The sequence below is a fragment of the Triturus cristatus genome, chromosome 2_1, assembly GCF_964204655.1.
Source record: "Triturus cristatus chromosome 2_1, aTriCri1.1, whole genome shotgun sequence".
Lineage (NCBI taxonomy): Eukaryota > Metazoa > Chordata > Amphibia > Caudata > Salamandridae > Triturus > Triturus cristatus.
The window spans coordinates 1,012,900,657-1,012,910,342 of record NC_140581.1 but is presented as its reverse complement, the minus strand read 5'-3'; the positions used below and the strand labels follow the sequence as shown (position 1 = coordinate 1,012,910,342).

The 9,686-nt window shown below is 41.6% G+C and overlaps 1 long non-coding RNA gene across 1 annotated transcript in view; it reads right to left on the bottom strand.

Moving 5' to 3' along the window:
* Positions 1-202: 202 nt before the first annotated feature.
* The window catches only part of LOC146866233 (uncharacterized), a 197,626-nt gene continuing 188,142 nt past the window's right edge, over positions 203-9,686 (bottom strand). Inside the window, exon 3 of the long non-coding RNA XR_014976772.1 lies at positions 203-258. This is a non-coding gene — a long non-coding RNA (uncharacterized LOC146866233). The remainder of the gene's footprint in view (positions 259-9,686) is intronic.

The window sequence follows — 9,686 nt, the reverse complement described above, 5'->3', positions numbered from 1 at the left end:
AACATAATTAAACAACACATAACTAACTCTACATAACACTCTACTTCTATCCAACAACACTTCAAACACACAAAACACTAAACTACAAAAACAACACCTAACTACACCAAAAACGAACAATTAACGTCCTAACAAATCTAACTATACTACTACTACCTTGCCCCAACCCTAAAACTACCTTAAAAGTAAAATAAATCAAACTTACCTTAACCGAAGAAACACAAATCCCAACCGCAAGGTTCCGTCTTGCAAAATGACCTCAAAACGAAACAGATAGACAGAAAAGTGAGAAAAAGGAAAAATAATGGCTGAGTAATAAAAATGAAAACAAAAATACTCCCCATAGACAAGAATGGGGTACTAATTAAAACAATTATAATAAAGTGCATTTTTATTTATTGTCATTTGTTTTTAAAAATGTTCAAAAAATTGTAAAATATACATTAAATATATTATCAACAAATAAAATATGTAATATACATTAAAATGATTCTTTGATTCATGTACTCGCCTTCAAAATATAAAATTACAATAAGACTATTGTAAATGTGCAACCAATATAACAATGTTTTATAAAAAAATATATGATACAAAAATGTATTTGTACAAAACTGTTGTAAATTAGTAAATATATAAAATAATATTTTCTTAATATTTAATGTACTAAATAATAATAAAAAATGGACAAAATATCCATTTGTAAAATACATATTATATAATTTTACAACAAAAATAAAATTATATAAAATGTATTAAAAAATGTACGGAAAAAAACCACAAGGGGAACATGGCGGCCTGCTTGGAAGCCGGCCGGAGCTGCTCTCCGCACTCCGGTGCAAAACCGACATTTCCTGCATTCACCACCGCCAATTATGCCGCGTATCGTGCCACTCACCTTGCCGTAGGACATTGGGGTCATTTTTTGACTCGTTTTGTTGCCTTGTATGACTTTGGCTGGCTCTGGCTCTCCCGTTAATGTGTAGTGACTTGGCTTTGTTTAGGGCTGCGGGTGCGCTCTCTGAGTCCCAAGCAGCGCGACGCGCCCTCCTGCACCCTGGAAGTCCTGAAAGCAGCCTCGGGGGGGAAGCCTGGTAGAGTCAGCACCAGTTGCAGCCTCGGGGGAAAGGCAAGCAGAGGCAGCACAGGTTTTGGCTTCAGAAACTGTGTAAGCCCAGCAGTGTCGTCCAGGGGGCTTGGGGAGGCAGCCCTTAGTGGAGAGGAGCCTGCCGTAGAACCCCATTACCAACTCAGTTACCGGAAGCAACAAAGGGATGAGAGGCAGAAGTATGGTGCAGGTCCTTCACATATGGAATCTATGACCCATCTGTTTGAGGGTAAGGAGTGCTCAGACCAGGGAGGTGGGTTAGCAGTAAAATATAAGCTTGCGGGTCCATTAGTGCAACCTGCTAATGACTCATCCCTTGGCAAAAAGTATAAGCTTAGATCTAACACTTTTCTCTTTAGGGAGTTAAAACCACAAGCTGAATCAACAACTAGGCAGAGCACGCAGCCTCCAGTACCCCCTTTGGGTAAAATTAAAAGCCCTTTCTACTGAACTCTCGCAAAAAAAGGACACTTCCCTAAAAGTGAGAAAGAAGAGACCGGCCCTAAGGGGACCTAAAGTGACACCCTCTCTCAGGTCGTACTTTAAACTGAATTCTCAGCTTAACATGGAGGTTTCACAGGGGGCAGCTGCCACACCAGAGAACACGCTCAGAGTAGAGATTCCTACCATGACAAGATTATCATTACAGAATGACTCTGTCTCGCCACCAGGAAGCAATGAAGGGAGATGAAGGGAGAGTAGAGAAAGAAACCCTAATCGATTTACATCATAAAATGTGGATGCAAAATCCAAAATCAAGTCAACAAGACGATGAGGTTAGTAAGGTTAGCCAGGATGCAGGAGGTTTGGCCAAGTTTCCAGGGATGTTAAGTCAACTCTTTATTGAAATTAAAGAACGGTTCTCAACCTCAGAGACGGACCAGAGGAGGATTCAGGATACATGGACCAGCCTTGAGGAAAATCTACTGACATTAACTCATCGTCCGGAGGTACTGGAAAGTAAAGTTCAGGAGCTTGGGTTGGACATGAAGGATAACACCCAGGAAGTGGTTAGGCTAAAACAGAGGGAGAAAGACCTATCAGAAAGGTTAGAAAGACTGGAGAATAACTCTAGGAGGAAGAACATTAGGATCCTGGATGTCAAGGAAAGGGTGGAAGGAGACAATGTCGTCATTTGTAATAGATCTTCTGACCAAAGCCTTTCGCACGTTGTACCTGCCACAGTTCTGGAATGTGAAATCCAACTGGTACATAGTGACCCATTTAAATTAAATCCTGGGCGAAAGAAACCCAGAAAAATTCTAGTGAATCTACAGTCTTATGCACTTAAGGAAACAATTCTGGGGGCCGCCCATAAGTAAATAACATTTAGGTTCAGGATCTAACCTTTAAAATCAGGTCCAACATCTCTTGTGTGAGAGAGGATAGACGGTAAGAGCTGGGTAAGCGAATAGAACCTCTAAGGGAAATGGGTGCCCAAGCACAGCTAAGGTTTCCAGCAATTCTTAAAGTGATGTGGGCCAACAAAATGCATAATTTTCAGTCTTCTGAAGAAGTAGATAGTTTTATGGCCCTCTGCAAGGCTGGTAAATAGTTAAGGCACCCATGTTAGAAGGCGGTTGGTGGTGACAGTCAAATTTATATGTAAGTCCTGGATTTTGTGTATAGCAGGTCAAATTGGCAAATGCCAATAGGTAACAAGGGGGGGGGGGTTCCCTGTGGAGGTAGGGTTTTTTAGGGGGAGCACGTGTGGTGGGGAGCATATGGGAAAAAATATAAAAAAATTGTCCTCAGAATAATGGGGGTTAAGAGATGTTGTGCGGATATGACAGAAGATGATGAGGGTTAAGGGGAGGCCACTGGGAGGTGAGTTTTTGGAGGTTATCAGCTGGAATGTGAATGGCGTAAGGGTTAAAAGGAGGCAATGTATGGTCCTTCAATACTTGAAAGAAAGCCCCATCAGGGTTCTTCTGCTCCAAGAAATACACGTCTTATAGCCTGAATGTTTAGCATTATTTACTTGGCAAAGATGAGTAGATAAGGTTATAGCTACAGACCAGCAATACTGCTCTAAGGGTCATTGCCGTAATAATAAAAACAAATACAGGGATAGAGCTACGAAGATCGCAGGCTGACGAAGATGGGTACTGGGTGGTAGGGAAAGTTATTTTTGCCGCTTTTTATATACCTTGGCTAGCTATTGTGGTCCGAATGAAGATGATACCTCACCCATGAATAACCTTTGCTCTAGTTTGCTAGACTTTGAAGCCCCACTCATAATTGGTGGAGACCTTAATGTCCTTTTAAACAATAATTTGGATAGATCTTCCCCCGCACTCAAATCACTTTGCCACGAGTTAAACCCTACCTCCTTTCTATGCTAGATAATCTAAATCTATGTGATGTGTGGCATAAGATTAGTGGCAATTCTAGAAATGATTCTTTCTGGAGCAAAAAGAATAGTCACTGTTCCAGAATTTATCATTTTTTTAGGGAATTGTCAGAAATTGGAAAAGTCAAAAAATGTATTATCTGCCTATCCATTTATCTGATCACACTGCAATTTGGTAAAAATTGATCTCCCCTTGAATATTACTTTTAGAAGGTGGACCCTGAATAGAAGATTACTCTTGCAACCAAATATTATGAGCAAGATAGAAAGGGACACAGTAGATTTTTTAAATGGAACTCAGCGTCTGCCCCAGCACGTGGTATGGGATGCTTTTAAGGCCTGGCTAAGGGGGTCCTTGAAGGGGGTCTCGGTTGCCTGGGTTACAGCACAAAAAAGGCAGATTGCTTCACTTGAACCAATATGAAGTCAGGGCATCACCAGGGGGCTGAAAGAGCGAGTTTAGCTGGTAAAGTTGAAGACTTGCAACTTAAATTCATACTTATGATGGTGGGGAATTTGTTGCAGAAATGGGAAGTTAGTAAGATAAGAGAATTTGATCAAGGGGAGAACTGTGGAAAATTGTTAGCACTGAAGAGTTGAATGGATAGGTCACATAACTATATTAGGAAGATCAAACCGGAAAGTGGGGATCAGGTTGTAGAGGACAGAGAAGGTATTGAGTCAGCCTTTACTAAATTCTTTCAGGAGTTGTATCTGGAAGACCTTGTGGAAGATGAGGTTGCATTAGATCATTGACTCTCTAAAAAACAGCTCCCAAAGCTGAGTATTGAAAGTCAATTATACCTTTACCAGGATATATGAATGAATGAAATCCTGACTGCTCTTAAAAAAATTAAGGAAAGGCAATAGCGCCGGATTCGATCCCAAAGGAAATGTATGTATTATTGGCAGAAGAAATCATCCCGGTCTGGTTAGAGTTATTTAATGAAGTATTGAGGGGTACCTCTCCACTTCCGGACCCTTGGAGAGAGGCTGTTATCACCTTAATTCTAAAACCAGGTAAGGACCCCACACAATGTCAGTCTTATCGGCCTATATCTTTATTGATCTGTCACAATAAAATCTAGTGCCCTTAATACATGATGATCAGAAGGGCTTCCTTCCAGGGAGGCAGAAGAAAGAACTCATACACACCCTGATAGGCTCAATAGACCTTGCCACAATACAGGGAGCACTATTATCAATAATTACCCTTGACGCAGCAAAGGCCTTCGTCCGGGTCAACTGGAAATAACTGCGCAGGACATTAAAGGCTTTTGAGTTTAGTGAGATATTCAGGGAACATTTTAAAAAAATCTTTAGGGCACCCGAGCTCAAATATTGGGAAATGGCAATCTCATGGTTCCCATGCAGATAGGGAGAGGCACGAGACAAGGATGCACCCTATATCCTATCCTCTTTGATCTATACATTGAGCCTTTGGCCCAAAGTTCAAGGCATTATAAAGAAATGACGCCCTTCACGGTGGGCGATTTCTCTAGAAAGCTAGCTCATTATGCTGATGACTTGATTTTGTTAATCTCTGATGTTAATCAAGTCCTCCTGGAACTATTCGCTGAAGTGCAGCCATTCAGGAAGATGTCTCGATACGAGATTAATAACAGCAAGACGGAAATAATGGCTTGTAACTTAGATGCTCATGATGTAAGGTTGTCAAAAGAAATAAGATACTTAGGTGTAACAATATTACAAGAGTTTAAAGAGCTCCCTAAAGTGAATTTAATGAAAGTTTCTAAGTAAGTAGACAAGTTGCTAAAGAAGTGGCAGAACCTCCCCCTCACGTAGTATGAGCGGATTAATCTAGTTAAGATTGGTGACTTGCCTAAGTTTGCCTACCTGTTTGACAACATACAGCTGGAGTTCAAAAAGAGACTTCTTATCAAAATACAGGGAAGAATCTCCGCATTCATATGGGCAGGCAAGAGGATTAGACTTTCCTGGAAAAAGTTAAGACGGAAGCTTGTACATGGTGGTTTAGGCCTTCCAGATCTTCAACTGTACTGTTGGGCATACCAGTTTAAAAAATGTAGGATGCTTCCACTTAGGCAATTCAGTGAGCCGTATATATAAAGCTATGTTGGCGGGCAGTGCAGAAGAGGGTTTCATGAATAAATTTGGAGCCCCTAAATTCTTTTAAAAAGTACACCTGAAGGTTTTGTGTGCCACAGCTAAAATATGGTTTGAATGCCGCTCACCCATGTGTATCCCTAACTATAGTGAATGGGCCCCTGTGTGGGAATCTCCGGGAACCCCAGAGTGCCTCTTAGATGCCCTTGCAAAACTGCTGAAAACAGGTGGTGTCTCACGCGGGGGGGGGCATAAAAGAAGGTAATAGCTGTCTGTCTTGGGATATCTGGAGAAATTTGACAAATGGCACGTTATACAGGTTTAAGTTTTACCAAATCTCAGTGTGGTGCAGGAACCAGCAGTGGCAATTCACATTTGACAATTTATTGGAGAAAGACCTACAAGACTTTAAACCGAGATAAAACAAGGTTGCCCTTTGGTATGGATATCTGCTTGCTGCAACGGAAGAGTGCTTGAGGCCCTTTTACCAGGTCTGGGAAGATTGCTTGCCCAATGAGGAGCCGAAAAATGTATGGAAAGTATATATATATATATATATATATATATATATATATATATATATATATATATATATATCTTTTTATTTTTTTATTTTATTTTTATTGTTGATAATCTACTTTTACCTCACAATGTTATATATATTCATGCTTTTATGTACCTTAAATTTTCCCTATAAAAAATTATGAAACAAAAATAAAAATAAAACACGTCTCAATTTTTAATTTGAATGTACATATAAACTTTTTTTTAAACTACATAATAAACAATACAAATGTACTATTCCTAACTCCAAAACCAACTGAACTCAGGGAAAGTGCTGGGTAATAAACCATAATAAATTACTATTCCAACTCCTCAACCAACTAAACTCAGGGAAAGTGCTTGATAATAAACCATAATAAATTACTATTCCAACTCCAAAACTAACTAAACTCAGGGAGAGTGCTGGATAATAAACCCAAATAAATTACTATTACAACTCCAAAAGCAACTAAACTCAGGGAAAGTGCTGGATAATAAACCATAATAAATTACTATTCCAACTCCAAAAACAACTAACCTCAGGGAAAGTGCTGAATAATAAACCATAATAAATTACTATTCCAACTCCAAAACCAACTAAACTCAGGGAAAGTGTTGGATAATAAACCCCCCAAAAATTACTATTCCTACTACAAAACAAAAAAACTAAGGAAAATGCTACATATTTTAAAGTTCACAAATATGTAAAATTGTAAAACACTACAAAACTATGAAAAAAAATGTAATAAAATCTACAATTTTTTATCAAAATTAAAACATGTAACCATTTTTTTAAATTTGATTTAAAAAATGTAAATAATTATTTTACAAAAATTGATAGTTAAAAAAACACAATTATTAAAAAAAATGTTTTTAAATATTTGATACAACCCTTCTCACAAAACTAAAAATCTATAAATTTGAAAATTAAAAATTATCCAAATGTTAAAATTCTTTCTTAAGACTAAAAAACAATTAAAAAGTATGTAAAAATGTTTTAAAATAAACTGATCATATATTTATTTAATTATTTTTTAATTAAAAAAATGTACAAACTATTTTACACAATTTACATCAAAATATTAGCACCCAAACCAAAAACATTCCACATTTTTGACAATTTTACATTTCAATGTGTTTTTCTAAATTATTTATATCTTTCAATAATTTTTTTTATTAAAATGTATTTTTAACCAACATTCCTAAATTATTCCCCAACTTATCTCCTAAAATAAACAATATCCTGCTCCTATATTTTTACACAAAACTTAAAAAATATAAAAAAAGTAAATAAATATTTTTAAATTACTCTCCACCCTTATTCCCTATAAACCCAACATCCCACTCCTCAAAATAAATTAAAATATAGTATAAACATGTTCACATAAAAAAATAATTGAAAAATATAAAATAACTACTACCAAATTAATAAAAAAAGTTAAACAAAAACAAAAAAAATAGAGTCAATATTATTTACAACAATATATTTTCCATTGATATTTACAAAATTGATATTTCTAGTCAATAAGCATGGATATTATGTGCCTCTGCTGTGGGGCTAGGATTATTGTGACTCGGATAGTCAGAGGTTGTGGAATTCATGTTCCTACATTGGTCAGATATTGTGAGATCTGTACAGCTTCTCTCAACAAGACGATCTCCCTTCTGGTTGAGAGCCTTAGTTTTCCCCTGTTCTTGATCGACCGCTACACTAGCCACAGCCTTAGTCTTTTTTAGTTTTGCAGAACATTCCCTAGCAAAATGACCGGCTTTGCCACAATAAAGACATAGGTTAGTTTGTGGTGATGTTTCTTTTCCTCATTAGATAGTGGATCACTTATACCTCATATCTGCATAGGTTCAGTATGAAGAGTCTTACTGTCTGACTCCTTCTCGGTTTTTAGAACAATTACTCTGGTGTCACTGCGACAATGGTCACCCTTTTGCTCACCCAATCGGTGATCTAGCTTAACCACAAGATCAATACATTTTGCACAATCGTCGGGCAGATCAAAGATATCCGAGAGGGAATCTTTAAGGTCATTGTTTAACCCGGGAGCGTGGCTAGGACTCCACCGAGTATGGACGCGTGAGCTGTGAGCTCCGTGTCGGCCTCGTGAGTTATCCTGTTCAAAAACGTCCCTGGCGGTGTTGAAGGCTCCGAGGGGGCCCCCCATGACTGAGAGGTGCCTGCCTGCTGATTGAGCCTCGAGCCGGGACCCAGGGGCCGCCCTGTTCGGCGACTGCTGTTGATCCTCTTGGAGAGGCCCGGCCATCTTGCTTGTGGCCTGCGGAGGGCCTGACATCCCCAGCCTCGTGTGAACTGAGGCCCACCGGAAGTGAGCGGTGACCTGGCTGAGGCGGAGCACCGGCCGCGCTGCGGTCCACTGTTTCGGAGGAGGGCAGGGTGAACTGTGTCGGCCCGGGCGGTGTTTAGAAGACCGCGGATGGCTGGCGGCACTGGCGGAGCCCGCGATGACCGGGGAGGCGCAGATGTAGCTGCTGCACCGATGGTGACTGGCACTGGGCTGGGCCTAACATCGGTGCCCTGAGGATCGGCCAGGATGGCGGACTGAGGCCCGCCGCAAGAGCGGCTGCGGAGATACTGTGCGGGCACTGCGGGGACTTTGTAGTGCGGGACACCCCCCCTTCGCGCTTTCGCTCCCCGCGCTTCGGAGTGGGAGAGAGCCTGCCCATAGGAGGACTGGAGCGGACGAGCACGCTCCCATAAGTACACTGCCCTGAAGTCCTGTGGCCCGAGCTTTCTGGAGGGGCTGGTTCGTGGAGGGCAACTCGGTGTGACTGTGCTGGTGGAGCCACAGTTCCGATGGCGACATGGTGCTGGTTATCCCCCCCATCCCTGCTGAGCCGCTACCCTGCAGAACACGTTAACTCGGACGCCTTGGAGTGGTTGGCTCCGTTTGGAGGCAGCTGGCGACCCTGATGAGTAGACCACGGCGCACCTGATATAGTAGCTGGGGATATCGCGGAAGCACCCGGGAATACCTCGCCCTGGTTGCGACGAGGGCGGATGCGGTGGACAGCTTGCTGGCGAAGCAGGGTGCGGCCCCCTTCCTGGTGGGCCTGGCGGGAGGATCTGGTGGAGTGGTGCCCCCTTGACTGGCGGTGGTCGATGCTTTTGCCCTTGAGCTGTGCTTGATGGACTGGGGGATGCTTCTGTGGTGATGCAGGACAACTGGAACTGTGGCTGCTGAGTGGGGCTACTGGAGTGCATTTCTTACTTTCTGGAGACCGCTGCGGGAGGCTCATCGCCCTTTGAGTTGGATCTCTGCTCTTGCAGTCAGGCCATGGGGAAGCCGCGGCGCGTTCCGGGTGCAGCACAGACTGATTACGTGGAGGACCCTCTCGACTCTCAGGATCAAGACCCAGCTGGAACCCTGGCGGCGGGGCTACAGCAGCAGCAACTGGAACAAATCCTCAAGGCCATATCGGACACTAGGGAGGCACTATGCCACGATATAGCGCAGGTGTCCATGAGCCTTGGACTATTGCGTGCTGATCATGGCAAACTGGTTGACCACGGAACTCAAGCTTGAGACACTGGAACCTGCCCAGAAGGTGACGGAAGCTTCGTTG